The following is a 19,491-nucleotide window of genomic DNA, read 5'->3' as shown; positions in this document are numbered from 1 at the left end:
TAGATATTTGAAATTTGTCATGCAGGTACCTTAGATACCGTAGAGGTGTACTAAGAAAGAAATTCCCGAAATTCCCACGGGAACGGGAATTAGCGGGAAAATCCTTTTGTATGAAAAATCTAAACCACTCAAGTAAGACGTTTGAAATTTGGCATGCAGGTACCTTAGATACCGTAGAGGTGCACTAAGAAAGGAATTCCCAAAATTCTCACGGGAACGGGAATTAGCGGGAAAATTCTTTTGTATGAAAAATCTAAACCATTCAAGTTAGACGTTTTAAATTTGTCATGCAGGTACCTTAGATACCGTAGAGGTGTACTAAGAAAGGAATTTCCGAAATTCCCACGAGGACGGGAATTAGCGGGAAAATCCTTTTGTATGAAAAATCTGAACCACTCAAGTTAGACGTTTGAAATTTGTCATGCAGGTACCTTAGGTACCGTGGAGGTGCATTAAGAAAGGAATTCCCGAAATTCCCACGGGAACGGGAATTAACGGGAAAATCCTTTTGTATGAAAAATCTAAACCATTCAAGTTAGATGTTTGAAATTTGGCTCGCAGGTACCTTAGATACCGTAGAGGTGCACTAAGAAAGGAATTCCCGAAATTCCCACGGGAACGGGAATTAGCGGGAAAATCCTTTTGTATGAAAAATCTAAACCACTCAAGTTAGACGTTTGAAATTTGGCATGCAGGTACTTTAGTAAACTTAAAGCTTAGTTGCAACAGGATATTACAAAATTCCCACGGGAACGGTAGTTAGCGGGGAAAAACATTTGTATGAAAAAATCAAATCTAAATCAAAGGAGAAACTGACTGACTCAGTGACTGACATATCAACGCATAGCCTGAACGGGTAAACGTAGGCATTTGAAATTTGGAAGGGACATAGCTTAGGTACCGTTGAGGTGCACTAAGAAAGGAATTCCCGGAATTCCCACGGGAACGGAAATTAGCGGGAAAATCCTTTTGTATGAAAAATCTAAACCGCTTAAGTTAGACGCTTGAAATTTGGCATGCAGGTACCTTAGTTAACTTAAAGCTTAGTTGCAACAGGATATTGCAAAATTCCCACGGAAACGGGAGTTAGCGGGAAAAAAAACATTTGTATGAAAAAGTCGAAACCGCGTAAGATAGATGTTTTCAATTCAATTCAATTAAATTATTTATTGCATTCCATGTAGTACAATGGGGTGTTACATAGGCATAGGAACTAAAACATGGACCCTGTAGGGCACAGCAACGTTGAAGGGAAGAGAGGAAGTGTGTATTAAAATTAAAACTCAATGAACAATCAATTAAAAAAAAATCAATTCAATCAATTGATTCAATCTAGCATGCATGCATACCTTAGTAAATATAAAGTTTATTTTTGGCTGTATTTTGAAAAATGGGAGTTACTTATTGGGAAAAAAATTGTATGAAAAAATCTAAACTGCATAAGTATGCACTCCCACACACACAAAGATCTCTCTCTTATATAACACGCCACGCGGACGAAGTCGCGGGCAAAAGCTAGTTGTAAATAAATAATAACATACATTCCCGGCTCGATATTACAATTTACAAATGAAAAATACTCTATAGAATATGAACGATGGAATGTAACAATAAATGCATAAAATTATTTCAACAATATAACAGAAATTGTTATAAAATTATTTCATGTCACGGAAACCAATTTCATCATACCAATTCAACAGGTTGACTCAACTTTTAATTAAAAGATCAGACGAACAAACAAATTCCTTGACAATAATTTTCAATTTAATATAACCCTTCTTGAATTTCCTTTTCCAGATTCGTTTTATTTTATTCTTAAGGAAATTGGTACTCCATCTTAAAAGCTGATGGCTAATTTCCATAACAATAAATTACTGGTTATTTCTGAGTCGCTTACATTTCGCAATGAATTTATTTACGTAGATACTTACCGTCAAAAAGAATCATCTTTTGTAATAAGTAAGTACTTATAATTTATTTCTTTCACGATAATGTTGGCCATTTTTAGATTTGCATTTTTTTTAAATAAAATTTATTTTAAGTATATTTTGTTCTAGGTTTCAAACTACCTACGGATTAGCGGTTTAAACGAGAAAAGGCAGACAGAGTTAAATTCGCATCTATAATACTACTAGTATGGAGATAACGTTAATAATATTCCGTATCCCACAAACGCAACGTTCCAGAATAAATTCGTCAAAGGGAATATTCGACATTGTACAATGTGAAGGTATTGGACTAACAACAAATTTAAATAATCTTATTATAAAGGTGACGGTTAATACTCAATAATAAAATCGTAATAAACATGTTTACAGGTATATTTGGAGCATTGAGAGAGCATGTTCAATCAACCTTTCAGGGAAACAATTAAAAATTTCTTAATTAAAAACATACTTTTTTGAATTGTATTATGTCTTATTAATAAATACCTACGTAAAAGCTATTTCATCAAAAACATCATCATCTCGAGTATTAGTCCATAATAACCCTGATTCCGGGGTTGTTGAGGTCGGCCATTGGTCTCATGACACGAGCGAAAAAGTATACAGGATGTTAGTGACATCGTAACGAATACTGAGGGGGATGATTCATATTATGATTCTGAGTTAATATCAAGTGGAATTTTCCGTCGCAAAAGTGTGGAACTGAAAATAATAAAAAAAAACACAAACATTTTCATGATATTAACTCAGAATCATGGTCTAACTAATAAAAAATAATGAATTTTGCGACGGAAAATTCCACTTGATATTAACCCAGAATCATGGTCTGAATCATCTCCCTTAGTATTCGTTACGATGTCACTAACAACCTGTATACATACACTCACTCCCGCACTCACCACAACTCCAGTTCAAACAAAAATCAGTTCAAAAAACATGCACTCGAATTTTATCCCGAACGTTCTGCAGTTGAATATCGGGATATTTTTGAAAAATCGGGACATCTAGTAAATACAGGGACATGTTTCCACTGTGCCTGAGCAGGTTCTCCCTGGTTACGTATTCCACAAGAGCTTTCTCGCGTCAACAGGGTGTAACGAAGCATTTCGGACCAACGAGCCTTGTAGCGACATCTTGTGGTTTCTGGCGATATATCGTTGTTTTATATTTTAGCCGCAGAAAATCACAGATGGCGCTGCAGGGTTATCGATTGGCCCGAACATTTTAATAATTTTCTTTTGTTCTAAATTATTATATTAAAATTATCTGCAACATTTATTTTTGATATATTATAATTATATTGTTTAAATTTTGGGATCAAACAAGTCGATCGATTGTTGTCGTTGATTCGGCGAATTTATGGTTTGGTAGATTTTTATTTTGATTGGCAACATTGTTGGTTCGTGTGTCAGACTGACAGCTGGCTGAGCTGAGAGACAGGTTTTGGAAAGTGGGGACGTCGCGAGAGCGCCGGAGACTCCACTGCCGTAACAATAATGTGGGCAAATTAAAAGCCACGATTTATCGGCGACATCAAGAGCCGATGTCTCGATTTAAATAAACAACTTAACCGAGATGGTGAGTCCTCGCAATTCTTCGTGCATATTTTTGCACCAACTTTGTGATAACCTCGAGGTCCTTGTTTTCAGCAACATCACTGAAATCCCATCGCCTAAGGTCCAGTGGGTGGGTTTAGGTTTCATCCGAGCGATGCCCAACTATCCCGGATGAACCTGTAAGTTATTTTCTTTGTTTTACACTCGTGAGTTGCATTGCCACGCTGTCAGCTGAACCACATGCTAATCATTGCCATTCCTTGTTGCAGATGGGGTTTTTGTTTTCTTTAAAGTTTTAACGTTTTAATTTTCTAACGTTTTGCAAGTTTAATGTAAGAAGAAGTTTATGATTGGATCAGATGATTTCAACAATGTTTTGTGAATGAAGATTCCTACTGTTTTCTTCTGCGTTTGCAAGTTATTTCAAGCTTCTTTACGGCGGAGCTTGCCTTGGTTGTTTGCACGTCGAAGCTTTTCTTTGTGCGGCGCGCATGTGGATGTGCCGCGCCTCTCCTTTTGTCAACACACCGGATAAGGCCCGGTGAAGGTCTGCGAGGTTGACCGGTGGACGTGCAGCCCCCCAGCTGCGTAACAGTTGGCCCGCTGCGCCGCCATCGTCCAGCACGCCCTGGCCTGAGCCGGCCTCAACTCATCACCTGTACGGTATTCTGGAACGCCTCAGGTAGGCCTGATAGTCGGAGGTCCTCGAGTAAGTGAGGTGCCTACAGGTGTACGGACAGTGTTTTTAAACAGAGTGATATCCCATGGTTGTAACGGAGTGACAATTAACCTGACGGACCAAAGCGCGACCTGTCTCCCTCCATAGGGTTTTTACCTACCTATGGATAATAAAATCTGTATATTTTAAAATATACATTGTACAAATTCAAGGGAGTTTTCTTTGTCTCATGCTCACCGGTCTATAACATCTAGCTGTGCCCTTCAGGTAAACACCACTTTATAAATTTTCTGAAACATATAGGTAACTTTCATCATACCCTTTCCTATTACACCTGCCCTTGCATAGGTAGTCAAAAATCTAGTGTTTCAAGGGGTTCCAGTCCATTGTCCGTGCCGAGTCTCGCTTTATTATGAAAATCACGGTTGTGCCCACTAACAACCTGTGCTCGGGTCATTTTTGAAGCACACGTGATACTGTAACTATAGTTGCCTATTTCTAGTTTCCTTCATGGCCTCAAAGTTACTACTATGTTATATTTAATTAAACTATTAGGATTTGAAATCAATTTTTGTACCCAACAGTGTGACTTTTTAACCCAACGGCGAAGCAAAAAGAAGGGTTATGTTACGTTTGACCGCTATGTACGTAAGTATGTGTGTACGCTCGTCTCTGTTCCAACCTAACTTCTAAACCACGAGACCGAATTTAACAAATGAAGTGTTATTAGAAGGGTCTTGATTGTCCGGTTGTTATAGGTCATGTCACGACACGATAAATTCAATGTGGCGCTCTGTAGAGAAACAAAAAAGAAACATTTTTTTCCAATCGTATTGTGTTGGGTATCAAATGATGCGAGCAATATTTAGGTTGAATTGATAACATACCTGCTCAGACATGTTCCGGATAGGTTTTATCTCCAAATCTTGCATAAAACACGTGTTGGAAGCACGTTACCTTGATAAATAAGACCCCAAAATAATAAAATAAAAATATAAGTTTATAAACTAAAATCCGACTACGGATAGTCACGGTCTAAAAAGTATGAAACCAGAATATATTTATCTGAAATTCTTCCGAATAGTGATGCTTAGGAGACATCCGAGGTCAAATGCCAATCTGTTTTAAAGTTTGCTTACCATGGCATACGACCAGTTTTGTTAGGAATACCGACAAACAGAAATAGGGTTTTACTTAGGTAGGTACTTACATAAAAAGAGTACCAACACAATATAATATACTATTACATTACCAGCGTTATTTGCACTAAACATTTACTATTTCTCTATAATACTAAGGTTGTTGTATTCTGAACAACTCACAAAAAAGGCTCCAAAACAAACTCTTAGAATCATTACACAAAATTGATTTTGTGCTCTTCACTTGTGCCCTTTCCATCCAAGCCTTCGGTCAACGCTATATTCTAGTGAAAATCATAGTTTCCTTTGTGATATTTGAGTATTTCCTCCGCATTGTATTCAAGTACAAAAGTTGCGAACCTAAATCTAAGCGTCATTGTGTTGAGCGTAAAGAATGTTGTATACAAAATTCTCGGTCAAACTAGCCGAGATTCGCTATCTCGCAGCGTAGAAGAAACATAAATAAACATAAATTCCCACAAACACAATTGCTGCGGTGCAATATTTTGTTTAAAATATGCAAAAGCTTTAAACTTTATGTCGGGTTATTGCAATAATGGAAAATGATACAGAAAAGTGCAAAATAGAAATGGCATTGCGAGAATCGTTTGAGAGACATTGTTTGAGTAACATGTAAGTATCTACATGAGTGTAGGTTTATATAGTGAATGAAATATTTTCATACTCCATATCGAGTACTACCTAATTTAAGTCCGTCACCGGAAATAACCTATGTTTACTTATCTATGTTCAAATTTTCATAGTAACAGATACAGTAACATGGATTCAAAACTATATACATACCGTTTATCACTTTATTTTTTATATTTTTTAATATTGTATCAAAATCGACTTGTCACACTACGTTAGAAAATAAACGCAGTTGGCTCGACCATTATAGACGACGATACGGCTCACCACCAATCACTTGGTCTAACAGAAAGCTCAGGGAGGTGTGGATACGTAATCCATCTTGCTATGTATGTACCTCTAACTACCCATACGTTAGAAATACTCTGTGCTCGTACTTTCAACAACAAGATATTAATTGTCTCCAAACATATATACCTATTTTGCGTACTTCTATATCCTTCGTTTCCACCGACTAGACTTCGTAAAATGTTAGTACGTGATATCCAGAGTTACGAGTGCCTCGTCTTATATTGTCTGGCATGTTGTGAAAGCTAACACGAGTTATAAATTTTAGGCAATAGCGCCTATTTATCTCGTTTTACACATTTCAACGTCTTGCAGATTTGGAATCTGACTTTCTGATATCTTATAAGTTTGCTTCTATAATGTATGATAGATGGTCTAACTCCATGATGGACAAATCTATCCCTACAATACGTCCCACAGCTGGGCACAGGCCTCCCCTCAATCAACCGGAGGGGGTATGGAGCATACTCCACCACGCTGCTCCACTGCGAGTTGGTGGAGGTGTTATTACGGCTAGTAGCCGGGACCAACGGCTTAACGTGCCCTCCGAAGCACGGAATCATCTTACTTTTTCGGACAATCAGGTGATTCAAGCCTGAAATGTCCTTACCAAACAAAGGACAGTCTCACAAAGTGATTTCGACCATGTCCCCATCGGGAATCGAACCCGGACCTCCAGATCCCTACAATAAGTCACGTCAAAAAAAAAAAGTTGGTCTAACAGAAAGCTCAGGTGAAGCGTGGGTGCTTGGGTCATCTTGCGATGGATGTTCCTCCTAGACGAGCCTACTTGAGAATATAGTCGTGTCGTATGTTATGTAAAAGACCCCCCACACTAGCGTCTTTCGAGCGTCGTCATCGTGCCAGCGTCAGCGCGACGTCTACGCGACGTCGTCGCCGCGGCGACGCCACAGCGCCAGTTCAGCGTTTTTTGCGAACAAGTACAGCGCACAACGCAATCCACTATTATGGGTATCTTGATATTTTATATCGTTCTGTATCAATTGTAATAGTTCGTCAAATATTCGTTTTGGCATCCGTAAATAATCATAACAGTGATTTTTATTATTTTTTATATGTTGACAATACAAAACGAAATAATCACTTACCGGAACTCTAACACTACACAGAGGATGTTCCCAATGTTGACGACGATGTTTCCTTTTTCGTTTACATAATATTTGGATCGGTAATATCAACAGCAGTGTTTCTTCCGTGTTTGTTCAGTGTTTTCGGAATCCATTTTCACACTGATTGTACGCGACAGGAGCCGCTAACCCTGGCACGGCGACGATGCTCGAAACACGCTAGTGTGGGGGGTCTCTTATAATGAACTGTGAAAGAATTTTATTCTGATTGATGTTTATGTTTTACATCCAATTGTCCGCAGATTAGTTTAAAAAATGACTGCAAAATATTATACCTGAGCCTATGTCCACGCTATTAAGATTAATGGTTCAATTATAACAATTTAGTTCATATTTCTTAATGAAAGAACGCAAAGTACCTTTCATTTTATATTTCATATTATATTAAAAGGCCTTAGGTACTTAATTAAGGCCCATCAATTAATCTCTAAGCTTCAGCAGGTCGTTAGTACAAATATTAACTAATAGTTTAGTTCAGCACTTCTCAAACTAAGTATGCGATGAAACTCTAAACTAAACTAAGCAAATGTGTGAATCATTTATTGTTCAAATATTCAAAATTATTCAACGTAAGTAGTTCAAATCATCAAAGATAAATTTGTTGAAGGTCAATTTACAATTATTTTTTATATCTGACAAGAAAGTGGAAGAATATATGATCTCCAACTGTGTAACTAATTTAGTTTTTTTTTATTTATTTTTTTTTTACTCGACATTGCAAAATGAGGTCCACCGAGTGGTATTTTAGAAAAAGCAATTATTTTATTATGGATGCTAGCCTAACTTCCCATAGGCCTCTGAAGTCCCAGGTCTTCGCAGGGCATAGTTTGGGAAAAGCTGGTTTAGGTAATAATTCACCTTATAACTGTAGGTAATAACACCTCAGGCGTTAACGTGCGGTTTGGGCACAAGTGAAATTGATATTAATTATGAATTAGTAAACCCTTAACGATATTGATACCTCTATTCACCTTGCGGTTAATTTCGTAGTTTTATCACATATATTATTATTTCATAATCAATATTGTGGTACCTAGAACTTAGGCGAAAGTTTGAAAGTTTAAAAGATCATATTATTAGTCTGGTAGACTCGATAAAATCTTTTACGCACGCAATTATATTTATATTTTATTACATTTTTTTTTGTTTTTTAGTGCAAAAATCATTACAATCTGACTGGTCCGTAAAAAAAATGCTAGTTATTTTGTTAAACACAACTCAAAACACTCATTTTGAGATATTGCAGTTTTAATATATCGGATCAGGGTTGCTTTGAAGAGTGACAGTGTTAAAATATATCCTATGCCCATCCCATACATTTTTATCACTGTCACTATATGGGATTCATATGACTGTCTCCTTGTCACCTTATATCAATCCCTTACATTTTTATCCCTGTCACTATAAGGGATTCATATGATTGTCTCCTTATCACCTTATATCAATCCCATACATTTTTATCACTGTCACTATAAGGGATTCACATGACTGTCTCCTTCTCACCTTATATCAATCCCATACATTTTTATCACTGTCACTATATGGAATTCATAATATGACTGTCTCCTTGTCACCTTTACCATTCCCATACATTTTTATCACTGTCACTGTCGTTTTTCGTAATTGATTCGTTTGAATCTTGGCAAACCCCAGGTATAACGTTTTACTGTCTAAAACTTAGAAAGCCGTCAAACAAAACGTACACGTGTTAAATCATAACAGCGTATATCCGTACAATATACTTCTCCTGATCCTATAACTTATTCAGTAGGGGCCGTTTCTTGCAACCCAGCTGACTTTCTTCAATAGGGACGCTGTGATTTGACTCAATGATCCAAATCTTTTCCGATGTTACAATCACACAAAAGGAATTTGAGGTTAAGAAACTAGTAAAATGTTATGATTTTTTACATGAAACTATTTTTTTACCACCAACTTCCACAACATTATGCCTAATATATATTGTTTTAAGTTTACGCGGTTATCATCATAATTAAAACACATAATAATGGGTTCTTACCGCATTTAAAATAAGGATATGAGACTCCAATCTCATCAGTCATCCCGTGATCAGGGCACTTGCAGCAGTGTCGAAATATCGGGAGTCTCATATATTAAACGCGGTAAGAACCCGTTATAATTGATAATACATAAAACCCGGGGATAAAACAAAAATACTTTCAGCTGCCGATCGTTCCGGACTTTACGTAAAAATATCAACTTAGGGAAACGGTGGCCCCTTTCACATAATAGATCATAATATTACGAGCTAAGCGGGATCTCATTGTCGGTACGGTTCATCATAACTACCGAAGGACCTCGTACCAAAAGTGGCTGCAAGTTGTCTTCGGATTAGTTTTGGCTCTACCTACCTCATTACATAGGATCACAACTTAAATAATCTTTAAGGGGCCTTTGGCTCAATAATAACCCTGACACCAGGGTTGATGGGGTTGCTAATTCTCCTCACAATCCACACGATAGAATAAGACTTAAGTAACATATTATAAATACATGGTATCGCAGCCATAGAATTATTTATATAAATATATTTGATAATATATTAAAAGTCATCTAAGTTTTTTTGCCATTGTACCAGATATATTTTCTCCTCGAAAACAGTAACAATCAAACGCCTTATAATTATTATGTTCTAGAATTATATGTTTACTGCAAACAATACAATATTATGTGACCAATTAAATGATTTTCTTCATATATTTCCGAAATGAATCTTCCGCCAAAGATCATTTTTCTTTTTTCAACTTATTTTTTAAAATCCGCCCAGTGTTGACAACTTTTCTAAAATATTTTACTCGTTTAGAGTTCAACTTACAATAATATTCCCGTTAAGTTCTCAATTCTCCTACGTTTCAGTAGAATTCATAATATGACTCACATGAGTCACTATTGAACTGATTCTGAGATTCAAAAACAAAAAACTAAGTTTGCGGGCGCTCCCTAGGTAACGCGTACATTTCTATTCGGGTTTTACGTTGAACAAGACATTTATATGTCGGTTACAGTGCAAAGTCGTCCTTCATTACAATTGCCATCCATTTTTCCCAGAGATTAGAAGAACTGAAGTTATAAGAGACCCTTCCCCGAAATATAGACGGTAATGGAGGAATACAAATTTCAATTTCGTCACAAATTACACCTTTTGTAACTTTTTTTTTGTTGAAGGTCAATTCAAATTCAAATTCAAAAATATCTTTATTCAGTAGGTAACATAGTTACACCTTGAATCGTCAATTTTTACATAACGAACGTCTCATCCGCCTAAAACTACTGCAGCTTCTCACAACCTGTATAGCCGGGGAAAAGAAGCTGCAAGAAAAACCTCGGCACAGGGCCCTAGACGTTCTTTAAAAAAATAAAAATAAACATAAAATATTGGTATACAATTGAGTAATTTAGCTGCCTAATATCAGTTCTCAGACAGTTAATCCCATGCATTCATATCTTCTAAATAATGACTAACTTTATAATAACCTTTTTTGTAGTTTTTGTTTAACTACTGTCTTAAAATAGTTGAAAGGCAAATTCTGAATGTCAATGGGCGACTTTCCAAGCTACGTTCACCAAAAAAATAAAGATGACACTGTACATATTTAACGTGATAATTTCCATTTGCTTCGATCCTGGCATACTGCTCTTGCTTCCTCCCCATTCATTAATCGTTTCATAAAAGCACGCCGGTCAGAGTAGATCGTACTGAACCTTTTCTAAGGACATCTCTAATTTGGTCAATGTACGTCCTTCTAGGTCTTCCTCTGCCAGTCTTACCACCACCGTTCGCTTTATATACCGCTTTCGTAACCCTATTATCCTTCATTCGCTCTACGTGTCCAAGCCAACTAAGCAGTACCAGTTGTAAGGTAATGATGAAAATCGATTCAAAAGCTTTTGATAACCTCGCCGAAAAGAGAGAATCTTTATCGAAATATTTTGACTAGCTTCTCTGATAATATAGTAACGATGCGGTCAAAAATAAAACAGTAGATTCCAGTTTTACCGTTAAACTTTCTCTAAACAGTGTTTAACAAAGAGCGGACTAAGTAAAGTATTTAGCATAACAGCGCTAAAGGTATTTAAACAGCGATACATTAGGGGAGGCAAACGAAACTTGCTAGCACCTCGTTCGAACCAGATTAACTAAGTTCTCAAAGTTTTTTCATTATTTTCCGCGTGTTTCAGTTTCTTTACCGTATGGTGGAATTAGCCTCGTGGATATTGTCAGGTCTTTAGTTACCTTTTTTTATCTTATTCTAGTTTTGCTTCGCTCTGTTTGTTGTAACTTTTACGCTGATTGCAAATGTAAAAACAAAAAACGCGTTCATGGGGTTTAAAAAGGCCACAACAAAGCAACTCATCAAAAAAAGCAATATTGATCTTTGACATTTGTTTGCATTGCGCACTTATATAACATAAATAGCCTATATACGTCCCACTGCTGGGCACAGGCCTCCTCCCAATCAACCGGAGAGGGTATGGAGCATACTCCACCACGCTGCTCCACTGCGGGTTGGTGGAGGTGTTTTTACGGCTAAAAGCCGGGACCAACGGCTTAACGTGCCCTCCGAAGCACGGAATCAACTTACTTTTTCGGACAATCAGGTGATTCAAGCCTGAAAAGTCCTTACCAAACAAAGGACGGTCTCACAAAGTGATTTCGACAATGTCCCCATCGGGAATCGAACCCGGACCTCCAGATCGTGAGCCTAACGCTTCGATGTGGCCTTTTTTAACCCCTCTGTAGTTATTTACCTAAATTTATACACAATGAAAATCTTTATTTTTTTATCTTGAAAACCAGGTACTTAGGCGTAACATAACATAAACATAAACTGCCTATATACGTCCCACTGCTGGGCACAGGCCTCCCCTCAATCAACCGGAGGGGGTATGGAGCATACTCCACCACGCGCCTTTTTTTTTTTATACTTAGGCGTCTTTTTGAAAAATCATATTCGAATGTGAACTTTCCGAGACATCGTAAAATAGACAATCGAAACAGATGATTATTTAAAAAAGTCACTCACCCTTAATGGGTACTTAGTTCATCTTGCGATGGATGTACCTCTGACTAACCCCAAATGGGATATAAATATGAGCTTATATTGTGTTATGTTAAATCATTAACACGATCTAAAAAAACCTGCAAAAAAGATGAATCTACTGATATTATGTATGTAACACAATTTTGAGTCTAATATATCAAACATTGAACGGGGTGAAGCGGGAGGTATCCCGAATCTACATGCAGTCAGGACCAATTACGTGTACAATCAACATTTCTTTACCGAATTTTCAGGGTTCCCTATTCAAAGGACTTTCAAGACGTGAAAATCTTTTATGTTGCAACAACAGAAAGAAGAGATAGAACAAAGAGAAGGCCTTTACCGGCAGTGACAATGCAAGCTCGAAAAAAAAAACTAGAAAAATGTGTCCACAGCAATCATTGCCTATCCTGTATTTTTTATAATACAATTTTACCAAAAAAGCAAGCAAGGGGCAAGTCACAGGGACTGTAACCTGGAACAGAGGGCAGCAGTTACTGTCAGTACTATTCAGAAGCGGAGGACAGGAGTCCTAGAACAGCTTTCAAATAGACTACTCTGGGCGCCATCCCACTCGCGTCAGACGGAGTACTGCGGGGCGGAAACTGCAGGGATATGATCGTATAGGTACATGAACAATATACCTAGACATAATGCAAATAATCTAGCGTTTCTAAATGAGCAAAATATGCAAATTTAACGCGTGTATCCGATACACTGCTGTCAACATTATTACTTATAAAAAAATACATACGGAACTCACCACCTAGAAGCGATAGCTTTTTAATTCTTTTTACTCCGATAGATAGCAGCGGCGGCGACCACCGAGCGCCGTGTAAGCCCAGCTACGAATCTACCACAATTGGCAAACTTCGTTACTACCAGTGGTGTGCCGTTCTCGGGAATTTTCCCAAAGTGGGAATGTTCCCGTTGTAAAAACTCTTTAATAGATAGATAGATAGATATATTTTTCAAATTGTTCTTTCTTTGTATTCTGGTGTAATCTGCCCAAAAGTTAGGTAATAAAACTTTTTTTACACAAGTTTTGCGCCTCCTTAATGGCGGGAAGGTTCCCAAAGTGGGAACGTTCCCAGAAACGGCACATCACTGGTTACTGCCAGCTAATCCTTTGTAAACTGGAGAGAGTCCTTGTTAAAAGTCCCAGTTTACCAACAAGTGGACTTGAAACGGTCTCCGCTTAATATGTATTATGCGGGAGATATGCTGCGGCAGATATGTTGAGGAGCTCGGTAGCGCAGCGGTAAACGAGCTAGGTCTGCGATTGTTGAAGTTAAGCAACTTTCGCAAAGGCCGGTCATAGGATGGGTGACCACAAAAAAAAAGTTTTCATCTCGAGCTCCTCCGTGCTTCGGAAGGCACGTTAAGCCGTTGATCCCGGCTGCATTCGTTAATAACCATCAATCCGCACTGGGCCCGCGTGGTGGTTTAAGGCCCCAACTCCCTATCCATCCATAGGGAAGGCCCGTGCCCCAGCAGTGGGGATGTTAATGGGCTGGTGATGATGATGATGATGATGATGCGGCAGTCGTGTAGTATACTAACAGACCGCCTGTTGTGCCCTTCTATATCTGTTGTCCTTATTTCTGTATCTTGTGTCCATTGTCCTCAATAAATTACGGCCTCCGTGGTCCAGTTGTTGAGCGTTAGGCTCACGATCCGGAGGTCCCGGGTTCGAATCCCCGTGGAGACATATCACAAAACTCACTTTGTGATCCCTAGTTTGATTAGGACATTACCGGCTGATCACCTGATTGTCCAAAAAGTAAGATGATCCGTGCTTCGGAAGACACGTTATTTCAATAAGATAACATTTTACCTTTGTTCTGACTAGTTCGATTCATTAGTTCGATCGTCGAACTAGTGAGAATTATTTTTCTCATTAGTTCGATTGTCGAAGTCAAAGTACGTAAGCTAGTGTTGTGGCGTTAAATTACTAATATGAATTACTGTCGCTTAAAGGTATGAAACCGCAGTATCATTCACTATACGCAGTATTCGTCACTTACCATCAGGTGAGATTGTGGTTAAACTCGAGCTATATTATTTAAAAAAACCTGGTATAGGTGTAAAGCCGGTGGTGTACTGAACGAGACCGAGAGTGCGGTCACCGCGGTGACAGCGTGCGCGCTCGGCGTTTTATTAAATTGTTCGCCCACCGCATTGCAACTTGCCCGATACCATCGCACAACTTTCCACTCAATTCGGTGCGAACTACTAACTAAACAAGCGAGCGATTATTTAAAACATTAAACGTATTTTCATAGAGCGTCAGGTGCCACCGCTTCCAGTACGGTCACGAGCATTAATAAGTATATAAACTTTGGTACCATGTCACATTAACTTTTTTGACAAATTGAACTGTAAGTCTCACTAAATGTCAAATATTTTAGTGCGACAGAGTCCTAAAGTGGGTACATTATATTGCTCATGACTGTACACACCACCTAATTTTATTTTAAGCTATACCTGTCATTTTTTTATCCGCCGAAATGAAAACGAGCGAATAATCGGCAGGCATAAAATTCATGGAACACACGCCCATTTCAGGCTGAAATTTATAACAACCCTCTAAAATTTGTCATTTGTCTATAACCCGACAGAATTAAGTTGACACCACACGTAAAACGGGTTGCATATCAACAAGATGCCTATTTCATTCCCCCGGGTTATTCATTCATTTTAAAATAACAGTTGTCAATCTCCCGTTCTTTTCCTTTTCAGCGGATAAGAAAAAAAACGGGAACTTTATTGCACACAACATACAAAACAAGTTTTACACATGGACGAAAGATACAGTACAATCTGGCGGCCTTATTGCTAAGCAGCAATATCTTCCAGGCAACCAGTGGCAAGAAAACATTTATCACGATTTGATGCGGGACAGTCCAACATCTTACATAAAATAAATACAAAAAAAAAGCAAACAATTACTACATTTTACATATTTTTATTAAATATCCTTGTTATTAATCCCTTTTCATCATATCCATCTAAGGACTTCGTATCAACAGCTGCAAGTTATCTTTGATTACTTGCGGCTCTGCCCACCCCATTAGGGATTGCGAGCCTGAGTTTATGTGTGATATAATAAGTCCGCATTTGCAGGTTTTTAATAAAACAGCTAGAATGTAAGCCTTCATTTTGATGTACTTAATTAGAATTTAAAGAACGTTAAAGTGAGTAAGAAATCATCAAAATTAAAATAAACATTAATTTAATAAAGTATTTTCTTGCCAGACACAAAAGCTCTCTTCTTCCTCCATAAAATAAAATGTGAATAATCTATTTGATTGTAAGTATTCCCAAAATAGAATTTCCCTTTTAACATTGATTCTAAAATAATACCTAGTGGATGAAATCCAGTATAACTTACAAACGATAAAATCCATTATCCATAAATATTAGCCGGGTTAATATTTTTACAGGTTCAAATTGCATATCTGATGACATCTCAACGTGACTGACGACCTCCGTGGTCCAGCGGTTGAGCGTTGGGCTCACGATCCGGAGGTCCTGGTTTCGATTCCCGTTGGGGACATATCACAAAAATTACTTTGTGGTCCCTAGTTTGGACATTACAGGCTGATCACCTGATTGTCCGAAAGTAAGGTGATCCGTGCCTCGGAAAGCACGTTAATCCGTTGGTCCCGGTTACTACTTACTGATGTAAGTAAGTAGGTTGGTACTTCACCTCACAACCCATACGATAAGAAGAAGGAGACTTAAATTTTGGGTAATATTCCAAACCATAACACCTCATCCCATTCAGTACCCAATTAGACATACTAAGAGTTGACTTCGAAGTGCGTCAGTAGACCACAAGCCATCAAATCGGCTCAGTGCAACACAGCAATGAGGCCAATTATGTCTACAAAGCACACTACATACACCACGGAATATAATAAACACCGAAGTAAGTTACCATAATTAAAACACATAATAACGGGTTCTTACCGCGTTTAAAGCAGGGATATGAGACTCCCGATATTTCGACACTGTTCCAAGTGCCATGATCACAACATGATCATCCCGTGATCATGGCACTTGAAACACTAAACTTAAAACAATGTAAAAGTTACTATAATTGACGTATTAGATGTAGATTATATACAAACCCACCTTAGTGCTCCAACTTCCGAAGTGGCTGTGGTTTTTTACAATATTTTAAATATTTTTTATATATTTTTTTATTCGCTTATTTTCCACCGAGGTAAGCAGAGACTATGGAATTCCATTTGCTTCGATCCTGACACACTTCTCTTGCTTCCTCGACATTCATTAATCGTTTCATACACGCACGCCGGTTCAGACTAGATCGTACCGAACCATTTCTAAAGACATCACCAATTTGGTCAACAGGTCTTTCCCGTAACCTTTGCTTTATATACTCCCTTCGAAATCCTATTATCCTTCATCCGCTCTATGTGTCCAACATAACATTCCCTTCTTAATCTTAGTCACTATATTGTCTTAAGGACTTAAGCATTATTGTACTTACTGATCAATAAAACATTAACAGCCTATGTACGCGACACTGTTGGGCACAAATCACTCCTTAATCAACCGGAGGAAGTGAGGAGCTTTCTCCACCAAACTGCTCCATTGCGGATCGATGGAGGTGTTGGGCTAGTACCCAATCCATTCACCATAATTTTCAAGGCACCCGAAAAAAACTCCGTCTTGGCTTAACGACTATTAACCCTTTCACAGACATTGATCGCCAGTCCTGTGGAATCGGGACATCGTTTAGGTATTAGACGTTGTGAACGTGAACGTGTTAACTTGTCAATATCTGGGACCGACGCTTTTACATCTGCCGCCACTAAAACTACTTAAAAAGTTTCATCGCCGTTGGTTTTACACAAGAAACAACTTTACAGATGCCGAAGCTATGTTGGTAAAGGTGCAAAATCGATTGCATCTTGGCTACTCCTGGTCCGCGCTCGCCCACACTTAGTCAAATAAACAGCCAATGTAAAAGGGGCCATTTATTTCCTGTACAAAAGGCGAAGTGGCGAAGATAGAATCCCAGTTCACTGCAGTTTTAGTAGCGCCTGATCGATCGATAGGCAGTTGCGGATTTAGAAAGAAACAAACAATTCGCTTCTAAACAACTCTCTCTCTCTCTGTCTCTTTTCGTTGCAATACTCCCGCGTGATGGATGTGCCTTAATTTTATGAGTCCATAAGGAACATAACTGGCTGATCTGAATGTTTAGGTTCAAATTATGGGTATCTACAATGCGATGTGCCTAAGCGCTCGAGCGTTGATACTCCTTCGATCTAGGTACCTGTAAAAGGTGTTAGTGATACCGTAACCAGAAAAAAATTAAAAATCTACTTGATTGTACTAAAAACAGTGGTTGATGTTTTTCTTATCAGAAATGTAATTAATATTTCGATTTTTGCTACGCCTCGCCGCTACAATGTAAATCGAACAACGCAGACAATAGCTAGATTACGTCAGTACCTACCTACTTGTGTGCAGTGTTATGCATTGATAATTTATAATAATTCGTCATTTTAAATTTAGTTTCTGTGCAACTTAAAGCACACCTATGGGACTAAAAATAATAAAAAACTATCATTTTTATTAATTATCCAACACTAAATTCCACTTGATATCAACGCAGAATAATGGTCTGAATCGTCCCCCAAAATTTCCATAACGGTGTCACTATCACCCTTTGTACATCGGAAACACCCTCTATAAATCAACAACATTTAAGTATAAGTGTGGCCTCTATCTAACCGTCGGTCCCCGCTGCTGCTATTAGTCAATAATTCGTTCACCTATAAATCTTTGTTACCTTCAGGCATGTCAAGTTCTTACTTGATTTTGTCAAGATTAAAAAAGTCATTCGTATGAACATAAAATAAATAGGCATAAGAGTTAGTGAAAGGAGGCAAATATTAAGAGTTATTCAGGACAGAAGAGGCAAGGTGATTGGACACTTAATAAGACACGCCAGTTTTATTAAAAATCACAGAAAGGAAGCTAAAAGGAAAGAGAGGAAGGGCAGAACTATAAAAAGCTTACATAGAACAGATTAAAGAGAAGGCGCACGTTGTTTCTTATAAGGAATGAAGAATGCTATACCTACAGGAGCGTGGCTCTTAAATTAATTAAAACAGCCTTATTCGTACACGTATTAAAGAAAATTAAGATCAGCACTAAAATACGCGCTATTTATAATCTGCGTCGACGGGACTCTTTCAGGGAGCTGTTTAAAGAAATAAATATACTGACGATCGCAAGTCAATATATTTATGAAAACATTACGTATGTATGTACGTAAAAATGTATCTCTCTTTCCGAGAAATTGTGAAAGGCATACTTAAAATACAAGGAATAAAAAAAAATTGCTATTCAAAATTCTAGATTAAGTAAATTAAATTCATCTTTTTTGGGGTTATGTATACGTTTTTACAATAAAATTACCAGATAATATTTTTAAATTTGTCAGAAAATAAATTTAAAGCTCATGTGCTTACTTTATGTAAAAAAGCTTATTATAAGATTAATGATTACCTAAATGATAAAAATGTCTGATATTGAATGTGTTCCTCTAGTTATTAAATAACTTGTAATGTATACACTCATTGATTTTAAAGATGTGTTGCTGTTGCAGTTTCTTGCGAAATGACGTAAATTCAAAAATGTTACTTACATTGACCTTCAACAAGTTTATCCATGATAATTACGTTGAATAAATGATTCTGATTTCTGATTTCTGACTCAAGTGGAATAGATTATATTCTATTTTTTTACTTCATTTGCCCTAAAGCCCTCGCTCCATCTCTGTGCGTCTACTCCAGTCATTACTATTCCAAAGGGATATACGCCGGAGGAAAGTTTTCCAACAAAAACTACACCCGAGCAAATCTGCAGTGATTCGCGACGAAGAACATGAACACGTATAAATATTGTTTTTATTTCAGCTCATTGTTTTTTTTTTAATTTTTGTCTTGGTTACATAGACCTTTAGGCCACGTCT

General features: G+C 37.6%; 1 long non-coding RNA gene across 1 annotated transcript; it reads left to right on the top strand.

Moving 5' to 3' along the window:
• Window positions 1-3,275: 3,275 nt before the first annotated feature.
• LOC126371010 (uncharacterized) lies at window positions 3,276-4,395 on the top strand. Its single transcript, XR_007566934.1, has 2 exons — window positions 3,276-3,684; window positions 3,775-4,395. It is a non-coding gene; the product is annotated as an uncharacterized LOC126371010 (long non-coding RNA).
• The last annotated feature ends 15,096 nt before the right edge of the window (window positions 4,396-19,491 follow it).

Source organism: Pectinophora gossypiella, chromosome 11, assembly GCF_024362695.1.
Source record: "Pectinophora gossypiella chromosome 11, ilPecGoss1.1, whole genome shotgun sequence".
Lineage (NCBI taxonomy): Eukaryota > Metazoa > Arthropoda > Insecta > Lepidoptera > Gelechiidae > Pectinophora > Pectinophora gossypiella.
This window is presented reverse-complemented; position numbering and strand designations above follow the sequence as displayed.